The sequence below is a fragment of the Rattus norvegicus genome, chromosome X (genome assembly GCF_036323735.1).
Source record: "Rattus norvegicus strain BN/NHsdMcwi chromosome X, GRCr8, whole genome shotgun sequence".
NCBI lineage: Eukaryota > Metazoa > Chordata > Mammalia > Rodentia > Muridae > Rattus > Rattus norvegicus.
The window spans coordinates 4,150,699-4,169,529 of record NC_086039.1 but is presented as its reverse complement, the minus strand read 5'-3'; the positions used below and the strand labels follow the sequence as shown (position 1 = coordinate 4,169,529).

Below are 18,831 nucleotides of genomic sequence, written 5' to 3'. Positions count from 1 at the left end.
TAATTTTCACATGGTTTCCAGGGATCCAAATTCAAGTCTTCAAGCTTGATGGCACACAATTGACTGAGGCATCTTCCTAGGTCCTGCCCTTTCCACAATTCTGTCTGCTAATTCTTCTAACCCAGGAAGAAACATAGGAAACTACAACTATAACTTTTCATTTGCCTATTTCTTTACTTGATAGGATAATTTTTGATTTGTGGGTTTTGGCACTCTGCCATTTGGTTCAAATACTTCAAAATTGTATATCTTCTTAGTGAATTGACCCTTCTTCAATATTTATACCTCTTCATTCCTGGTGATGTTTTTACTCTAAAGTCCAACTTCCCAAGTTTAATTTTGGTTCATATTTATATCTTTTTGTTATATTTTCAACCACTTATGTTTGTGTGTATACTGGCTAGTTTTGTGTGTCAACTTGACACAAGCTGGAGTTATCACAGATAAAAGAGCCTCCCTTGAGGAAATGCCTCCATGAGATCCAGCAGTAAGATATTTTCTCAGATAGTGATCAAGGGGGGAAGGGCCCCTTGTGGATGGTGGCATCCCTGGGTTGGTAGTCCTGGGTTCTATAAGAAAACAAGCTGAGAAAGCCAGGGGAAGCAAGCCAATAAGTAACAGCCTCTGCATCAGCTCCTGCTTCCTGACCTGCTTGAGTTCCAGTCCTGACTTCCTTTGGTGATGAACAGCAACATGAAAGTATAAGCTAAATAAACCCTTTCCTCCCCAACTTGCTTCTTGGTAACTAAGCCTAATTGGTACCGGGAGTGGGGTGCTCAATTGTGAGCTAATATAAACTCCTTGTCCTTTAAGGAAAGGAAGGAAAAATGCGACCTGCAAAGGTAGCACTGAACACTTGTACAGAAGATACTGTATCTTTTTTTAATACCCTCAGCAAAGCAGGAACAGTAAGTGGCCCTGGGTGCTGTCACACCATATGATTCTGGCCAGTCAACTAACAGCCCTATTTCTAGTACAGAAGAGTTTGGAGTGCCACAAGACTGACACTAAATAGCCCTAGGGTTCAGAGACCTTCTAGAAGGGGTTCACTGTGGAACAGAGGTAAACCCATGCACCATCATGTGCTCCTCCAATAGAATCAACTGGATATGGACCATGAAGCTGGACCCCATCTCTAAGGCAGAGAAAAAAAGTCTTGGAAGAATGGCACTAGTCAGTTCTGGGTTTTCCCAGTGAGTTCTATGGCCTTTCAGGAAAGGCTTTATAGGAACTTGCAAGGGGGAATCTAAAGCACTAAAAAAATCATGTGCACACACACACACACACACATACACACACACACACACACACACACACACACACACACACACATACACGCAAACATACCATGTAGACAGTTGGCCTTCCCATAACCACTTGGGATTTACAGTCCACTTCATCATGTAGAAGGCAGTTGGAGAATTGAGGAACCCTATAGGTTGATCCCAGGGCCCAGTGTGAACAGTATATAAAATTTTCAGGATACACTCTGTTGAAAAAGAAAATGTGGGGTTGGGGATTTAGCTCAGTGGTAGAGTGCTTGCCCAGCAAGTGCAAGGCCCTGGGCTCGGTCCCCAGCTCTGAAAAAAAAGAAAAGAAAAAAAAAAGAAAAAGAAAATGCATCTGGGCTCTACCCCTTTGAGACAACTAGTCACCTAACATTGTCCTGGTCACTCCCTGACCTGACCTGAAAAGTTGGCTGATATGCTCAACTTGATTCTTGAAGTCATATGAACTTAGCCCTATGGAATCTACACACAACTTCAAGAGGCCTTTTAGAAAGTCTCCAACACGTATCAGGCTCTAATTAAAGCCATAGGTCAAGTTCTTCACTCCACACATAATAGAACATGCTTAAACTCTCAGGACTGGGATGCTGAGGCAGGAAGATTGCTGGAAGACTGAGGCTAGCCTGGGCTACATAATGAATACCAAAACGAATTAGAGCTGTATGGTAGATGGTCTCAAAAAACAAAATGAAAACATTTTCTTATGCTTCAGAAGACTGATCCTTAGACCCCAGGCCCAGGTTTTTCAGCTGTTTCTCTGCTGATGTTTTAGGCTGCAAATGAAACCAAAGGTTCCTGTGTTGAAACTTCATTGCCCAACTGGGAGAAGCAATCATTAAAAGTTAGTTGATTTGATCATAAGAATTCTGACCTAAGCAATGAATTAACCTCAGTGATGGATCCATAGTACGATATTACTGGGATATTGTAGGAGGTAGGGTACTGGTAGAAGCAGGCCATTGTGGATAGGTCTTTAAAGGGATCTCATTGTCTCAAAATCTGTCTTCAGATTAACTGCCAAAATCAGAAGGTTCCTAGCATAAGGGAGAGGTTTATGAGGCCCTGCTCCTCTGATGAGCTATTGGCAGTTAATGGTTGTTGGGAGAAGATGAATTATTTCCTTCAGTGATGTAGCCATTAGTAAATTGTCTATGTTCCTCTAAACAACTTCATGCAAGTAATCCTAATAACTTCAGTGGGTCACAAAAACAAACAAGCGAAACAACTCATTACCAAATGACTCAAAGAAGAAATCAAGACATAAGTTTTTAAAATGTCCTGAAAAACAAAGTGAGTTTGTGAGGGAGAGAGTGTATCTGGGTAGGGAGAAGGAGTCACTCAAGAATGTTCCATAATAAGGGGGGAAAGAGTAGAGGCGGGGGAAAGAGTAGAGGCGAGGGAAAGTTGGCCTTTGAGTGGTCAGCATTCCTGATCTGGTGGTAGGTACAAGAACCACATTTTGTTGTAAAGAAAATAAGTGGGGAGGTAGAAGAGATGAGAAGGGATAAGTGAGAATGAAAAGGTCTAAGGGAAACCATGAGTGGTTTGTAAGCTAATTCAGAGCTACAATGTTTTAAAGGATGTTGAACCATGTATCGGTGGATAATGTTGTTCCCATAAGACATGGTTTATTTATTGATTGATTTTGGTTTTTTGAGATGGGGTTTGTCTGTGTAACAGCGGTGGCTATCCTGGAAACTTGCTTTGTAGACTGCCTCAAACTCTCAGAGATCTGCCTGCTTTACCTTCTGGATATTGAAATTAAAAGTGTGTGCCACAATACCTGTCTAAGACATTAAATGAAATGAATTTTTAAAAAATATGTATTGGGCTGGAGAGATGGCTCAGTGGTTAAGAGCACCCGACTGCTCTTCCAGAGGTCATGAGTTCAATTCCCAGCAACCACATGGTGGCTCACAACCATCTGTAAAGAGATCCGATTCCCTCTTCTGGTGTATCTGAAGACAGCTACAGTGTACTTATATATAATAAATGAATAAATCTTTAAAAAATATGTATTAAATGTTTATTTAAACGTATATTAAATGAAAATCTCCAGAGGCCCCTAAAACTACCCAGGACATTACCATTACTTTTAGTTTCACACCAGAACTAGATGGCAAGGCCTTATTGATGAAAACACCACACACCTTAGTTGCAAGGCCAAATGAAATCAATCTGGAACTGACCAGTAAACTCCTCCTTACTGGCTAGCTCTCATACTACTCGAAGATGCTATGCAGGCCATTCGGGAAAAAAAGGGCATCAGTGATCTATGATCTTACTCAGCACTGGACCCTGCATTCTACAATGTCAACCTGCCAGGTAAGATGTGCCTACTGGTGCAATAGCAACATGACTGTTATAGGAGTAACCAACAACTTTCTCACTAGATTTAAGACCTGCTCCACAGGAGAGAATTCATACCTAGTACTATAAAAATATTCAAAGCCCTATGACTGGGGAGGTTATGGTCCTTAAAGGGGTGCTATTATTGTTTTGCTAAATGATCAGGTTGTCATGCTACCTCCTAAATATTTATGGCTGTGCTAATACATTTGTGCTGCTCTCAGTCTTGATAAGGGAAGCTTTTTTCTACAGTGGGCAGAGGTTAATACAGAGGTTCTTAATTGGTCAGAGTTATGAGAATAAGTGGCTGTGAGTGTTCAGCCAGTAGTAAAACATCTACTTGAACCCTCCACTACAAAGCTCAGGAAACATTGCAGAAAAATGAGAGCCAGAAGATGAGGAAGAGTGCTATGAAATGCTATTATGGCCATTGCACTCATGAACTCACAGCAACTGTGATTAATTACTACACAAGACCAGCACAAGATGAAGCCATTCAAAAATTCCAGCACAGTTAGAGGAAGGACCCACAAGACACATAGCTGGCAGTTGATGACTTCTAAGGAAGAGAAAGTCATTTTTCTTTGGGGATGTTGCCACTGGTAGGTTACCCATGCTTCAGTGGATGTCCACACACCAATATGCATATGGGTAACACTAATTGAGTTATTTAAAAATAGTTTTATTTTTTTATAGTTTAATGTATTTTAATAGCAAACTTACAGGGACAGCACAGAAGACAGACAACATTAAAAACATGTACTCGCATGTAGGACAACTCGTTAGAAAAGTATAGTGAATGGATGGAACCTACTGTATGATAAAATGCTACAAACGCCATTTAGTTGCTGTCAATAAGAAATTTATTTTTAAAAAATCCAAATGCTAGCATTGTCCAGAAAAATTTGACAGGTTTATTTATAATTGTTATGAAGTTGAACTGTTGAAATGTGTTCACTGAAACATTTTGCTTGCATTTATATTAAAAATGCACACACAAATGAACGTGGAGAAACTGCCAATACCTGCCTGATTCTGTCCCCTAGGTTTCCACTCGCAATCATATACTTAGGTGCCTTTGACCCCATGGAAAAAATATCTAACATTCAGAACTACTGATAACAGGAAGAAGAGGGAAAATTTTTTAAGAATGAAATGTTTCGGGGCTGGGGATTTAGCTCAGTGGTAGAGCGCTTACCTAGGAAGCGCAAGGCCCTGGGTTCAGTCGCCAGCTCCGAAAAAAAGAACCAAAAAAAAAAAAAAAGAATGAAATGTTTCCCCTCATAGTGGACTCTTAAACACATTCTCCACGTATGCGGCGTGGTAGCTGGATGTCTTTTGGTATAATTGTTACACGTTTGCCATGGATAGCACACCGGTTGGTTTGTTCAAAAAGGCCAACCAGATAGGCCTCACTTGCCTCCTGCAAAGCACCAATAGCTGCACTCTGGAAGCGCAGACCTGTTTCGAAGTCCTGAGCAATTTCTCACACCACACACTGAAAGGGAAGCTTGCTAATCATAAGTTCAGTGGACTTCTGATAGCGTTTGATTTCATGGAGTGCCACAGTACCAGGCCTGTAACGATGAGGTTCCTTTACCCCTCCAGTTAAGGTCGTACTCTTGCGGGCGGCTTTTGTAACCAGTTGTTTCCTGGGTGCTTTACCACCAGTGGATTTGTGGGCAGTCTGCTTTGTACAAGTCATGGTATGAGCACCTTCTTACTTACCCCCCTTCTCCTTCGGCTGGAGCTCAGCAAGCGAGAGGCGGTGCTGGCATTAGAGAGCAGCACGGCGAAGGCTGCAAACACAATTTTTAAAAATAATTTTTAAAAAGTTATGGAATCTGGAGGAGAAATATATTAGGGTGTCTGGGAAAAGCTGGTGGTATAAGAGATGGATATGATCAAAAATACATTGAAATTCTCGAATAAATACAAACATTAGATTTTAGATTTTAAAAATATGTTTGGGTATTTTGCCTGCATGTATGTCTCTATGCCATGCCTATGCTCACAAAGGCCAGAAGAGGGCATGGGATCTCCTGGGACTAAAGTCATAGATAATTGTGACCTACATACACTACAGCCTTTAAGAGTAAGATTTGTCTTCCTCCTGGGTATCTCCTCAATTTCAGCACATGGCACCAGCATCTAGTCCAGAACAAATGAACGTATTTGGTGAGGACCCCAGCTCATTTTGCTCTCCCCTGATCAATTGGGTGGCTTTGACTCCAGAGAGACTCAGTTTCACTTCTGTAAGTCAAGAGGCTTTCTCTTCTCTGGGAATGCTGGAGTAAAGTGGTAGACTCAGGAATTTTGTGGACAGAGATTCTGTTAGTTCCAAGGACTGTCTTTTGGGTTGATGTTGCACCTTAGTGTCTCACAATAGATCATGAGCCATCTAGTCCCTCTGATACACCCCTGGGATATATTCTGAGAAACTAAATTAATGAATAGACCCCAAAGGAATGGCTCTTGACCTGCCTAATGTTGTGACCCTTCAGTACATTTCATCATGTTGTGGTGACTCCCAAACATAAAATTGCTTTCATTGTTACTTCATAACTGCAATTTTGCTACTGTCATGAATTGTAATGTAAATATATGATACACAGGATGTCTCATATGTAACCCCCCCAAAGGGGTCACAACCCTCACATTGGAAACTACTGCCCACTTTTATTGTTCTTCTTTTTCTTCTTGTTTCTTGGTTTTTTGTTCCTCCTCCTCTTCTGTTTTTTGTTGGAGAACAGCTGGAGAGATGGCTCAGCATTTAGTAGCACTGGGTGCTCTTGCAGAAGACACACCCAAGTGTGGTTCCCAGCACCCACTGGCAGGGTGGGGGTGGGGTGGAAATGAGGATTCAAACACCATCTGCCACACATTCTGTTCCCTTCCACTCCAGAAAGTGGCAGGAGAAAATGCAAAAATGGGGACAAGGGGTCCTCACAATATGTGTTTGTTCACTGTGGACTAAATGTTGGTGCTGGTCACCCCACGTGTTGAAATTGAGGGGGTTGAAGACAAACCTCCCTACTCTTAAAGGTTGTAGTGATGGTCCCCCCCTTTCCCTCTGCCACTGCCTTCAGTTCAAGATGTATCAAAGAGTGATCTTGACCATGGCCCATCAAATGGAGGTTGAAAGCAAGGCTTAATACAAGGGCCCAAAAAGAACTCTTACGCTGTACTCTGGAGGGTGATGCTCAGGTCAAGATTACAATGTGGCAGTCTTCAGGCCATGCTAAAGTATAGACCCAAACAGAAGTCTTTGGCTACCTGTAAACTATTCTGATGGCTAGCTTCCATAGACACCTAAGTAAGAAATAACCAACAGAGTGCTTGCAAGGGCTCAAAAGGAGAAAGATGTTTGCCCCACAGACCTGACAACCTGAGTCCAACCATTGGAACCCAGGATGGAAAGAGAACCAACTCACGAAAGTTGGCCTCTGACCTCCAGAAAGACACCACCATCCATCCATGTTTGTTGGAGGGCCCTGATGCAGAAGTCTGCAGTCCACCATTTCAGGACAGCTCTCTAAACTCAGCACAAAATGGAGGACTCCCTTCCCCGAGCTGGGCTTTCCACTCTCTGTCTGACCTTATTTGGAAGAGGTTGCTGAACACAGATGCCTGGCTTATCTTAAGCATGACCTTTGGCACAGTTCCCTGCAAAATGCTTTCCTCCCAGCTGTTCATGTAATGCTCGTGTTAGTGCTCCTACCCAGATAATAGGACAGCTGACTTGCAAAGGAAGCATATTGTGAACAACTATCAGGCAGTCCCCTAGTGTAGGGAGCGGCGCGGCAAAACAAAGATGGCGCCGACAGCCAGCCCCGTCTGAATGTAAACAACTTACCGCACATGCGCAGGCTTGTCCCCTCGTCAGGACAGCTGTATGATTCGGCGCCCTCCTGTGGTGAACAATAGTACTGTGCATGCGCAGGTTTTGCACCTGGTGTCAGTTGGCCGGTAATATGCTAATGAGGGAGGCGGTACCATGCTGGTGAGGTGATTCGTTCTCCCCCAATCCCTGGAGGACAAGTAGTGGGGTGATAGTGGGGTGACCCGTGCCCCACCAATCCCTGAGAGATTATTAGCATACTGTTGTGTATATAAGGCGAGCAAATTTGCTGCTCATGGTCCCTGTGTCAACAATGAAGGTGTCCTGCAGTAAAGGCTATTGAGAAGAATCCAACCGTGTTGCGTCTTCCTTGCGTCTTCCTTGCCGGCTGAGGTGGGCGTGACACCCTAGCTGCTGCCCTCTTCCTATATATTCCATATATTCAACTCACCCCTTGAAGTTTAGCTGCCTCTCTGAAGCTGATCCTGGAAGTTCATTCTGTCCAACCCTGTTCTTTGACTCTGCTCCCCTCACCCTGATGGGCTGGTGGCCAGCGACCCCTGAGGAAAGGGGAGACCCACACATGTTCACACACCAGCAATAAAATAGTAATAATGATAATAAAATTTTTACGACCAAGAAAGGCAAGGAAAGTCCTTACAGTGGGGGCTGACCACAATGCTGAGTGTGAAATGTCTATGAAAGGTGGGTTATGATGTGGTAAGTTCTTTTACCAGAAATGAGAACAGAGAGAGCACTTTTTTAAACACATGGCAAAAGATACAGTGGGCAAACTCCAGGAAAAAGGATCATGTTTTGTAGGGGTCGGGGAGCTCTTTTATAGCAGTTAAAAGGAAAGTGCAAAGTCTTGTCAGGCAAAGCACGTGCATGGGACTCATCTCTGGGTGACTAGGTAGCCATCTCATTGGGTTTTAGCTGGGAAACGAATTTTATAGTGTGGGTTCTTTCTTTTCTGGACTGACTTTCTACAAAAGACATCATGAGTCATTCAGGCCCTAAAAAGTCTGGCTCTACTTGTTAAAGTGTAGAATTGTTTATGTGTGTAAGACATTCCAGCTAGGGCTTCTTGTGGCTAACTCTTTCTGATGAGATTGTAGTCCCGCTTAGAGGCAGCTGTAGCCTAGTCTGTTCTGAAGCAAAACATGTTTGTTCTGAGGCTAAACTAGCTCCACACCAGTATGACCTGGTGATCATTCTTTCTGAACTTTAAATGCAGCTGCTATGGGATCCTCGGTACCTGCCTTGTACTTGTTAGGGCTTTTTTATTTATTCATTTCATTATTTAATAAGTGTTTTAGCTACATGTATGTATATGCAACATGTACAGGCCTAGAGTTCCCAGAGATCACAGGACTTCTGATCTCCTGGAACTGGAGCTATGGGTGGTTGCAAGCCACCATGTGGGTGCTAGAGTGTGCTCTTAACTGTGAAACCAAATCTCCAGCCCTGACTGGATCTCTCATGTGAGGAGAGTGATGGTAAGCGGGAGCAAGCTAAGAGTTTCTAATAGGAAATGATACTTTAGATTTTGCAACAACTCTCATTTGGGCTTCCTCTTACTACCATTGAGCTGGTTGGTTTTCTACTCTAACATATATGTGCAGTCCTTCTTCTAGAAGGAAGTAACAGCTTATACAACCAGCCTGGAAATTACTTCCTCAATTATTTTAGTGTTTGGCTGTAGAGGCTTATGGAGAAGCTTTGCCTTGGACTGTTATTCTGGGGACTGTGGAATGACCTATTTAATACTACTTCTTGTATCTGTCTGGTCACTGAGACAGTCCCTGAAAGATCTTTGATTCTAACACTACTACAGTTGGTCTGTGAGTTGCTCTGAAACCCCTTACTGTACACACTGTCCCAGAGCAGAGTAATGAGCTATCTACCAATGAGAGGCAACAGCTGTGACCAAGACAACAGTGGTTTCCATGACCTAAGGAAACTGTCCCTATAGCTGAGTGGGAAGTGCTAACTTCTCAAATCTCTAAAACTCTGCTACACTGACAGTTGCTGGTGAAACAGCATTCACTCCTCATAACCCTGAGGTTGTAGATGTTGCTGCAGGTGACACCACCAATTCTGTTTCTGGGCTTGAGATAATGAGCAACCATGATGGCCTGCCTTGTGCTCTCATTGCTACATCACTTCACACCATGAACAGAATGCAAAAGGGAGGGGACCTGCATGCCCATGTGTTCATTCCCTGGCCTCCTACCTATACCTGGGAAAACACTGCATACAAGAGTACAGGAAGATGAAGCATATTGCTGAGCTACAGCTGGGAAAGGAACAGGCAAGAGAAAGTCCACACCCCATATTATCTTGATACTACAAAGCATAGCCCGGATGCTTTTAAGAGCCTTTGACTCCATAGTTGGATCCCAATTGCTTACTGGTTCCAGAAAGGAAGAATCACTTCTTACTTTTAGAGCTTTCTGAGCTCAGCAAAACTCTGCACAGTTCAGAGCCTCAGCCTTAGAAGCCCAACACTTCTCTCCCAGCAGGGCTCAGGGGACCCTGTAGAAGTGGAGATAGAAAGAGTGTAAGAGCCAGAGGGGATGGAGGACACCAGGAAAACAAGGCCCTCTACATCACCATGAGCAAAGCTCACGTGCCCTCACAAAGACTGAAGCATCATGCACAGGGCCTGCATGGGTCTGCACCAGGTGGGGTCCTAGAGAAAGAAGTGGGCACATGCCCTCATCCCTAACCCGGAAGTGATATCCAGGTGATAACCACTTGCAAATGAAAATTTTGACTTTCTCCAAGGGAGACTCACTGGGGAAACAAACCACTCTTAAGGGTAGGCTGTATGCCCAGCTGTAGACCGCCAACAAAAAACGAACTGAACGCCATCTTTAGAGTTTTCTTGCCTCATATTAAGTCAGAGCAATTTCCCCTCTATCTAACAGGTCCTTTGCATGTGCGTATATAATGGCTTCTGGTTTGGGGTTTTTATGGGATTCTTGCGTGTGCGAACGTGTGTATCTCTGCATCTATATGTGTTTCTTGTGCTTTTTTCTTTGGCTCTTGCTTTGTTGTCTTGTTATATTCCTATTTTTTATTTGTTTTATTTTATTATTATTCCTTAGATGCCTTTTGCCCCCCCACCCCAAGGAGAGACAGAAAGGTTGTGTATCTGGATGGGAAGGGAGGCAGGGAGTAGTTATTGAGAAGAGTAAGAGAAGTAGAAACCATAATTAGAATATATTATGTAAAACAATCCTATTTTCAATGGAAGAAAAAGGAAATTAATGACCCTATGCAGGGCGTGCTGGTGCACACAGTTTTAATCCCAGATCTCAGGAGGTAGAGGCAGGTGAATCTCTATCAATTCAAGGCTAGGCTGGTCTACATAGTGAGTTCCAGGCCAACCAGGGCTGCATAGCAAGACCCAGTCCCAAAAAATTTGCTTTAAATAAGTGAATTGACAGACATGGTGGTACATATGGTTTTAATCTTGGGACACAGAGTTTGGTAGGTTTCTGTGAGTCTGATGCCAGCACCAACCAGGGATACCTAGTGAGATCACCCTGTCCCAAAAAAAAAATTATGTTTGGCTGGAGAGACGGCTTAGCAGTTGAAAGCACTTGTTCTTGGAGAGGACTGACTATAAGAACCAGGCGCAGGCCTGCAAGACTTAAGAACACACACAGACTCGGGTTACTCATGTTTCAAGAAAATGAATGCCAAAGCTTTTACTGGGTACACAGAATATATACCCCAACCACTGAGTAGAAACACAATGGAGAAACAGAAACTGAAACTAAAGCTGAGATCAAAAGATCTAGCATTCAGATGTTAGCTACCCCCTACGGTGGACAGGAAGGTCAGGATATTCCTTCAAGAGAACAAAGGCTTTTACATGCTCCAGTGAGGCTCAACAGGGGGCAAACACTGACAGAGTCCAGTGGGGTCGACAGAAGATCTGAGTTTATATTCCCAGCACTGCTCTTCCAGAGGTCCTGAATTCAATTCCCATCAATCACACGGTGACTCACAACCATCTGTAATGGGATATGGCGCCCTCTTCTGCAGGCAGAGCACTGCATAATAAATAAATGCTTTAAAAAAAGACATAAAAATGAAACAGTAAAGTAGCAAAGTAAAAGTTAAAAAGATGAAAACTAAGTAAAAATAATAAGGATGCATAGCTGATGGTAGCTCACAACCATCCATAACTTCAGATCCAGAGGACCACCAGTCATTCATTTGGTCCTCAGATATACATATTAGCAAAACACTCATACAAATAATTTTATAACAGACTTAATTCATTTATTTTTCTTGTATAAAAACCTTTATGTGGTGGCCACAGCTGGAGCCTGGGTCCTCTGAACAGAGACTCTGGTGTGGGTTTTTACAAGATGGTCAGTGAATTCCTGATAAGGATACTTGGTGAACAACAGTCTCTTTCCAAAGGTCAGGGTCCCCACAGCTGCAGGTTTTGGAGAAAGCATCAAAGGTGGCCTTGGCAAAGTTGCCGAGGGTGGCAGTACAGCCTCTGGCTGATGTGTAGCAGTCATCTATACAAGCCATAATCGGGAACTTCTTGGGCACAGGAGCAGAGACGATGCCAGTGCCTCTGGGGGTGGGGATGAGACACACCAGCACAGAGTCACAGCAGCCTGTCACCTTGCATGGAACAGTGTGGGGTTTGCCAATCTTGTTCCCCAAGTAGCCTCTCTGCACAGGAATGACAGAAAGCGTGGCCAGGATGATGGCCCCTCTGATAGCAGTGGCAACCTCCTTGAAGCACTTAACACCAAGACCAACATGGCCATTGTAGTCCCCTATAGCAACAAAAGACTTGGTCCGCTGGCCAGCCCAAGTCTGCTTCTACACTGTATGATTTTCAGAACCTCATCATTTAGAGATGCACCCAGGAAAAAGTCGATAATCTCAGACTCCTTAATGGGCAGGTAGAACAGGTAGATCTCCTCCAAAGACTTGATCTTCATGTCCTTAACCAGGCGGCCCAGGGTGGTAACTGGGATCCACTCTTCGTCTTCAGCTTCCGACCACGATTACGGGCCCCTACGAGCTCTGCCGAATCCTCCCTGGAAACCGCTGCCGCCTAATCCTGGGACCCCACGGGTGGGTCCTCTGGGCCCTCCCGCTGCACCACACTGGTGTCATCTGTCATTTGGTGTTTTCTGGAGGAAGGGAGAGGGAGGAGGAGGGGTGGGGAGGGGAAGAGGGAAGGGGGAGGGGGAAAGAAGAAAGAAGAAGGAAGAAGAAAGAAGGAAGAGGAGGAGGAAGGAGGAGGAGGAGGAGGAGGAGGAGGAGGAGGAGGAGGAGGAGGAGGAGGAGGAGGACAGCCAAATAATTTTTTTTAATTGAGTTAATGAACTCAGAATAGGTTGTCTTGTTGTTTGCATGCAACAGTTCTGTATCTCTTTTTTATAAAAGTCTGCCTGTGTTGTCCTGGAACCAGTCATTAACTGCAGACACTTGAGAGTGAATTAACTTGGTAGGCTAATACTTCTCTGGTTGTAAAATCAGGATAAGGATTCTATGAAAATAGCCCATGAAGATCTTCCTTAGTAACTTTAAATCACTGTCTTGTTTTTTTCCCCTTTCTTCATTATGGCCATCCTCTTCACCAGTGGAAGCCCTGGAGCATCTCTGGCCCGGAGTCTTTCAAAATGAGCAATTTCATTCTTCTTTTTGGATGAATAAATGAATGGCTAGCATCAGGAAAACAAGGCAATTGCTGGTGTGCATATGGGGAAAGAGAGACTACTATCGTATGTAAACTGGTGCAACCAGTATCCGAGTCAGTGTGGAGATTCCTCAAAAACAAAACGATAGACTTAACTAAAAGTAGTGCTACCATGTGACCCAGTTGACTACTCTTGGGTATATAATCAAAGGACTCGAAATAATCATACCACAGACTTAGAGGCACATACACATTTCTGGTGCAATAAACGCAGCCAGCCCAGAGGAATAAATGGATACAGAAAATGTACTTTTTATTTATTTTTACTTAGTTTTCATCCTTTAACTTTGCTACTTCACTATTTTATTTTAATGTGTTTTTAAAAGCATTTATTATGCACAGTGTTCTGCATGCATGTATGTCTCCCCATCAGAAGAGGGTGCCGATTCCATTACAGATGGTTGCGAGCCACCATGTGGTTGCTGGGAACTGAATTCAGGACTTCTGAAAGAGTAGTCAATGCGCTCAACCGCTGAGCCATACCTTCAGCCCTATTTTTGATGTTTTTATTTTTAACTTTTGAGTTATTTTTAAAAATCTATTGCCAAATTAGAATTTGAAGAAAAATTAATAATTCAGCTGATGTTAGTAAGTCCGAGGACATATATTTAAACCTACTTATAATCTATAGATAATTCATTCATTCATTAATAAAAACACAAAAATCACAATAGATGTATTCCTCCCTTGAAATCTCTCTCATTCTTGGACGTTCTTTGTTTCTTTTCCATTTTTTTAAAATTTGAAGCAAGGTTTCACTATGTAATACTATGTAACACTATATAACCTGGAGCTCACTATGTAAATGAGTGAAGTAGACTTGAACTCACAGGGGTCTGTCTGCCTCTCCCTATTGAGTGCTGAGATTAGAGGCAGGTGCCACAGTTTAGTGTATGTGTGGAGGTCAGAGAACACCTTTATGGAGTTGGTCCTATCCTTTGCCTTCACATATGTTCAGGTATTGAGCTTCGTCAAATTTGTGAGGTGTGTGCTGAGCTATCTTGTCATCCTCTGACTTTTCTTTAATAAATCTAGGTTCTCTATACTTAAAAAGAAAACCCCACAACAGGAAAGTCTCATTGGGGAATCTTGTAAAGATTAATAATTACTAATTATTACTAATGTCAATTAGTGAAAATGACATAGAAACTCTTGTGTTAGTTCTCTCAGTTAGTTCATGTAGTAACTTGAGTTAGGTATAGTGGCTGATACCTATTAACCACTCAGAAAGCTGAAGCTTGAGAACTGAGTTTAAGCTAGCCTGGGCTATGAAGTGATCATAAAAGTGAGAGTTTTTCTTGAAAACTCAAAAGAAAGGAAGGAAGGAAGGAAGGAAGGAAGGAAGGAAGGAAGGAAGGAGAAGAAAGAAAGAAAAGAAAGAAAGAAAGAAAGAAAGAAAGAAAGAAAGGAAGGAAGGAAGGAAGGAAAAGAAAGGCTCTACTATTCTGTGCTGATGATACTTGTAATACATGGAAATCTGATTATCTTTTTTTTCTTTTCTTTCTTTTTCTTTCTTTTTATTTATTTATATTTTTGAGACAGAGTTTCTCTGTGTAGCCTCAGTAGAGCAGCCTGGTCTCAAATTCAAAAATCCATCTGCCTCCGCCTCCCAAGTAGTGGGACTAAATTCACATGCCACTACCACCCATCTCTTTTTCTTTTATTAGAAATTTTAAATTATTTATGTGTATAGTTATTTTGTGTGTACATATATCTGTGCACCATGTGTGTGGCTGGTGCCCATGGGGTCCAGTAGAGGAGACTGGAGTTACAGGAACTTGTGAGCTACCATGTGGGTGTTGGAAATCAAATCCTGGTCCTAGGAAAGAACAGCCAGTGTTCTTCATCTCTCCAGTCCCTCTTTTTCTTTCCTCATGGTTGGTTTATGAGAAAATTGGGAGTGATTTGGCACAGAGAGACTTTAATATCTACTTTTTTTGAAGTGCTGAGTGTAGAACTCAGGGCCTTACAGCTGTTAAACCTGCCAATGAGCTACAGCCCTAGTCCTTGATTGACGTTGTAAGGTATACTTTATTCTCCTGTATGTGATTGTCATCTCAGAGTCTTACTGCATCCATCTGATAACCTAGGCCTAGACCTGGAAGCTATAATCTAATCTAGTCCTCAAATGTTTTCAGCTCCTGAAACTTAAATAAGTTCATTCTTTCTTACTTCTTTCTTAACTTGGGCTGCCTAATTCAACTTGGCTGTTCTGGCTGAAACTCCTCTCCAAGCTGACTGATTCAGTCTGGCTTCTCTCTTGGCTTCTCCTGAATTGCTCTGCTTAACCTCAAACTAACTTTGGCAATATGTTCTAATCTTCTGGTCCTTCTCATTCTTTGACTCTTTCTGTCTTCATCTGCATCTAACTTTTCTTTCTGCAACCTGTTTCTCTATAACTGTCCTAGTAAAACTGCCTCCTATTCTCTTTGCACTGCCCCTCAAGTAGCTTCCCCTTTCTCTGTTCTCATAAGAGTTGAACATATCTTATTCTGTCAAACCTTTCTCTGATTCATCTCTTTTTCTGACACTCAATTAGACATCACTCAGTTAAAACATAATCTAGCTAGTTTTAAGCTAGGGTTACTTTTCTGCTATAAACTCTTCCCAGACTCCATATCCCTCTCTGGACAAAGTTTCGACTTATCAAGATTTATGATGCATAAGCTTTAAGTGTATTTCAGATAAAAGTTTTGCAGAGTGCACTGATACACTCTTATAGTTTGGTTATTTGACAGACCAAATCAAGAAATGGCTTGAGTTCAGTTCTGGGCCAGCCTGGACAAATATAGCAAGGTCTGAGGCCCTGCCTCACCACCACTACTTATTGTACAAGTACCAAATTTTATGTGACCTAGTACTTGTCATAATAGGATAATAACAATAAGCCAAGATTGGGAGAGGGAAGATAAAAGTATATTTACCAGACCAAAATTGAGATAACTGTTGTAGTAAAGACTATATGCTGGGGTCATCAAGATGGCTCAGTGGGTAAAGGCATTTGTAGTCAAGACTGACAATCTGAGTTTCATCCTCAGAACCCACATGGTAGAACCCACTGCTGTAAGGTGTTCTCTGACCTCCAAATGAATGCTGTGACATGCATGCGTGCATACACGCATATGCACACAAAGAAAGAGAGAAAGAAAGAAAGGAAGGAAGGAAGGAAGGAAGGAAGGAAGAAAGCAAAATTTTTAAGATGACTATTGTATAAACTGACAACATGACTGATCCATGAGAAGATTTTTAGTGTAGATATGAGAGAGAGGTTAGCTAGAGACATCTGGAAGAGTCCAGAGCAGACAGAGAAAGAAGTAGACTGAACCTGATCAGCAGACTGGACCTGGCAATGAGAGAAGCAGAAGCAGAGACAGAGAAAGGAACTTAGAAAGAGGTAGAGTAGGAGAGCAGAAAGAAGGGAAGGAAGAGAGAGAGAGAGAGAGAGAGAGAGAGAGAGAGAGAGAGCTGCTGAAATAGGAGGGCTATAAGAAGACAGAGTACCTGGGGAGCAGAGAGGAGTCATGTTTCTAAAATACTGCTGTGGTGCAGGTCAACAGGGATAGAGCAACAAGACTCCATGAAGACAAAATGTAGGATTCTCCAGTCAGTCTTGGAAACAAGGTCTTCAAACTGGTGGGAAACAGCCTTGTTGTGTTCCCCAAAGAGGAAATTTGTCTTAAAAAAAACTTGGTTTACTTAGCTTTAGATAAAGTTTAGCTTTAAAGAGTTTAGGGGGAGGGGATGAGTTGAAAAGAGCTGGGAAGCTAGAGTGGACTTTGGACTGTGTCACAGGTACTTGTGCTACTGAGGGAGCCTGGAGGCCAGCAAGCACTTTGGTATGCTAATAGGCACCACAGATAGCCACTTGTCCCTTCTGCCTTTTGGAATTTGGGGAAATGGAGTTGCTTTTAGACCTGACAGCTATAGGCTGGGGAAAGACTGAAACAAGGCAAGCTTTAATAGTAAACACATTAAGGATAACCCCAAAGGCACCAAAATGCATCCAAGAAATGTGACACTTCACAGAAATCTTTAACAAAGTTTACAAGGGAAGTTTACTGAATATATGTTGGCTCCATGGTGGCTCACAACCATCTGTAATGGGATCCGATGCCCTCTTCTGTTGTGTCTGAAGACAGCTACAGTGTACTCATATACATTAAATAAATCTTTTTTACAAAAAGTGATTGGAGCTATGCCTTTAGCTTAGGTTGTAAAAGCTGATTCATGGGAAATTCAAGGTAGTATGTTGCTCTCTCTTTTTTTTTTTTTCTTTTTTCTTTTTTTCGGAGCTGGGGACCGAACCCAGGGCCTTGTGCTTGCTAGGCAAGCGCTCTACCACTGAGCTAAATCCCCAACCCCAGTATGTTGCTCTCTTAAAGGAATGTTAAAGACTTTTTTAAAATATTGTTGTTTGTTTGAGATAGGGTCTTGCTATTAGCTTTGACTGCTCTGGAACTCACTATATAGATCATATTGGTCTCAAATTCATAGACATCCACCTGCCTCTGCCTCCAGGCCACACACCACTACACCCAACACACCAGGTTACATTTGAGCAGGCTGAGTACACAGTAGAAGAGGTTAAGTGTTCTAGAGCAATTATTTGTTGTGAGGTCACCCAAAAATTCAGTCTTTGGGAGGGTGTGTCAAGAGAGATTGTAGACAATTTGTCATATTGTATGTGCCTAGTGCAAGAGAGATAATAGGGCCTCTCAAAGGAAATAGAGATCTTTTATATAACAGTTAAAGGAAATGAAAGAGCTCCTGTGTCATGCGCCATTTGTATGGGGATATCTGTGCAGGTCTGTGCTTGAATAGGTAAGAAACAAGCATCTCACTACTATGTTAAGATAAAACCCTTTGCCTGTCCTGAGACTGGACATTTGGAGTTCATTTGTTATCTCTTTGTCCCTGATGTGGGTTTTCTCAGAGCAACTAGCCTGTTTTTGGTTCTTAGTAATCTTAACTAAGAGTGCCAGAAGATCAAATGACATTATAGCCACCCTGAAATCCTGCTATTTTTTAAGACAGGGGCTTACTATGTATCCCTGGCTGGTTTGGAAGTTGCTGTGTAAATCCAGCTGGCTTGGATATGTACCTGGCTCAACCTACAGAGTGCTGGCATCAAAGGCTTGCACCACTGGAGCTGTGGAAACAACAGCTTTAACCTTGTTGCCTCATGAAACAACAAGAGTAATAAACATGGACAAGGAGTGAGCAGAGGCAACATAGAGTTATTAAAAGAAACTGAGGGGGAAAACTCCTGAGAGTGGGAGGGACTTTGAGGGAGAAATACTGATGTGATGCCTGCCAAGTGGCCTTTCATAGATCCTAGGGCAGAAAGTAGTCTGCATCTTTTTGTTGGAGAATTGAGATTTTTGATGGTGAGAAAAGTCAATGACCAGTGATTGTTCATTTCCTGTTATTTTGTTATTGATGGTGGTGATTATGGTGTGCATATATATACATATATATTCCTAATATAACCTGCTCAGTCTATATAGTTTTACTTATATGTGTGTTTTCAAGGCTGCCCATTTAGCAGTGAACAACCAATTGCTGTGCTCCTTCCTGAGGGAACTACCTCCCTGCCCCAGCTTTTC

At 42.5% G+C, this 18,831-nt stretch overlaps 1 pseudogene; it reads right to left on the bottom strand.

Annotated features, from left to right (window-relative positions):
* Nucleotides 1-5,704: 5,704 nt before the first annotated feature.
* Nucleotides 5,705-12,528, bottom strand: LOC134484041 (small ribosomal subunit protein uS5-like; annotated as a pseudogene).
* Between the last annotated feature and the right edge of the window lie 6,303 nt (nucleotides 12,529-18,831).